Genomic DNA, 2,714 nt, shown 5'->3' with positions numbered 1-2,714 from the left:
TGTATTTTATAAAAATTTTAAAACTTCAACCAGCAAGTTTGAATCTCCTATTCCCAGTTTTGGTCAGCCCTACAGTGTATACCAACCAGGCTGGCCTGGGGCTGCTGTTAGAGGAAAGAAAGAAACATCTGGACTTGGAATGAACAGATCTGGAAGGAATCCTAAATTTTCCAATAAAGTCTCTGTATTCCTTTCATCCTGGTCCCTACCCAGGAAGCAGTCTAGAGGAGATGATCCTTTTCTAAGAACAGCAACATTCAGTAAACAAACTTCCTTACTAATGTGTGTGGATCAAGAGATGGTGAGGAAAGTAGAGTCAGTGATATTTTTGAATCAATTATGAGAAGGCCACCATGCTATTGCTCAGTAATATTAGATGCCCATGGACAGTAAGATTCATCGATGGTCCATCTTTATTATTAGGTCATTATTGAGTGGCTTTTGCAATAAAATACACCATTGGCAGAATAAAAATATTCTCTAATGCAAAAACATAGCATGGATTATTTTTAAGGGGCACAATAGTGTGCTTGATCAGACTGGAATAGCAACATTGTAATCTGAAAAAAGCTCAACAGTGGTGAGGCATATTCAAAAGCCCCAAGAGGAGAGTCAACAGTCAGATCCATCAGAGTTGAGAGGTTGCCACAACTTATGTAATGACGTCTCCACGCCATGAAACACATGTGTCAGCTTTTGTCAGGAGTCACAGATCTGGCATGCAGCAGGAGATTCTGCATTAGATATATAAAGTCAGGCTCAATCATCCCCTTGATTAGTTAGTCTCATCAGAGAATGAGCCCTTGCCATGGGTCTGTATATGAGGAATCCAGGCAGTTCAGTAAGTAGTCAAGATTTGTTTCCACATGCGGTCCCAAAGAAGTCTTTAATCTGCCAGACTAGTTTTCCAAGTGGCATACCAAAAGGCTGGACCATTGGTAGTGTCCCAAGAATTGGGTTCTGACCATTGAGCAGAGAAAGCAAGTCCTCTTTTTATTTCTGCATAGCTGGTTCAGAGGCTGAACAGACACAGGAGCCAGTGAACACCATCAGTTTTCAGCTTAGCCAATCCTTCACTGAGGCAAGCCCAGATATTTGGGGAAACCTCTGTAAACAGGGTCCAATTGAACTAGTAGTGTTGTTTCAAGCAGGAGAATAAAAGGTTAAGTTTCCCCCTGAGAGACAGTTGCCACTCTTACATATAAAGCAGAGATGCAGAAGAAATTCGAGTTGATGCCATCGCCCACCCACCAACCCACCCCCGCATTTCCGCCCTGAGACTAGGATCCCAGCGCCAGGGACCCAGACCCTGGGATTGATCGCACAGAGCCGTGATCCGGACAGTGCGCCTGGGATGAGACGGAATCTCGGGGCCACTCGAGAGCTTGGGGCAAGAACCATGCATCCATTGTCCACCGTGACTGCATGTGGAGCAGCTATTTGGCCTGGGAACAGCTGTAGAGAGCGGGGAGCGACTGGCTCGCCACTGGCGCGCCCTGGGGGAACCCGCCCAAGGTGCCCTCCTCCCCAGACTGCCCTCCCAGCCTCGAAGACGGCAATCCAGCGCCCACTGCTCCCTGGACTCTGGGCAAGGCCAAGACTCAGGCCTGCTCCAGGTTTGAGAACCCAAACAACTCAGAGGGTGAGGAAATTAACCTTGTGACAGCAAAGAAGAGGCAGACTGGGTTTACAGAAGTCGATCACCATCATGGTTCGAGTCGACCGTCTGAACCCCTGCATGAAACACTTCCATACCTCCATCCACCAGCAACAACACAACTGCGCTGCCCATATTTCTCCAGAAAGCTGCTCCCAAGAAGAGGCTCCAGAGAGAGGTCTCCAAGAAGAGGTTCTGGAGGGAGATGCTCCAGGGGAAACGGAAGATGAGGAGGATGAGGGGATTGTGAGCCCCTCACCTATAGAAAGCAAGGCTGCCCAGTGCTGCCAGTTCTGACACTGAGGATGTGACCAAGAGGAAGGGCCACAACTTCCTGTAGCACAAGAGGTGGAATGACCTGCGCGTTCTCAGTTCTTGGCCCTGAGGGACCAGGTACCCACCTTGGCCAGCTGCTCTAAGGTCCCCACGACAGTGATCCTAAGCAAGGCCTTGGGATACTTGCAAGACCTGGCGTGAACCGAGAAAAAGATGTCTATGGAGAAAACGCAGCTCCGACGTCAGCAACAGCAATTGCAGAAATGAATTGCGTACCTCAGTGGCTACTAACTGACCAAAAAGCCTGACCGTTCTATCTTACAAAGACACAAGTTTATTTTTTGACCTCCCCTTCCCCTTTAGTAATTTTCACATTTTGGTTATGACGGGACAGTCTTTGCCGTAGGTCCCAGAATGCATTGCAGCCAGTACACACAGAATAAGGGCTTGCATTCTTGGAAACCTTGAAACCCAGCTCTTTCTCTCCCCTGACTCATGCTGTGTCTTCTCTGGCGCCTTTGGCTTCTCAGCAGATAGCTGACTGAGGAGATTTGGGGTCTGTTTACCTCACTAGCTCCGAAGAAAAGGCTGACAAATACTATGCAACAGGTGGTGTATGTTGTCGGGGACTCCAGCCTGCATGAAATCTCACACTCCGCGTGAGCCTTAGACTAGGAAAGAATGCTCCCTGGTATCTCTGGGGTGATGCAAGAATGCTCCCTGGTATGTCTGGGGTCATGCAAGGACAGCTGGGCCTGGACAGCACTCTCGCTGTGGCTTT

General features: G+C 48.6%; 1 pseudogene; it reads left to right on the top strand.

Moving 5' to 3' along the window:
* Positions 1–1,359: 1,359 nt before the first annotated feature.
* LOC100994409 (protein L-Myc-like) lies at positions 1,360–2,224 on the top strand (annotated as a pseudogene).
* The last annotated feature ends 490 nt before the right edge of the window (positions 2,225–2,714 follow it).

Source organism: Pan paniscus, chromosome X (assembly GCF_029289425.2).
Source record: "Pan paniscus chromosome X, NHGRI_mPanPan1-v2.0_pri, whole genome shotgun sequence".
NCBI lineage: Eukaryota > Metazoa > Chordata > Mammalia > Primates > Hominidae > Pan > Pan paniscus.
The sequence above is the reverse complement of the archived record's forward strand: the minus strand, read 5'-3'. Positions and strand labels throughout refer to the sequence as shown.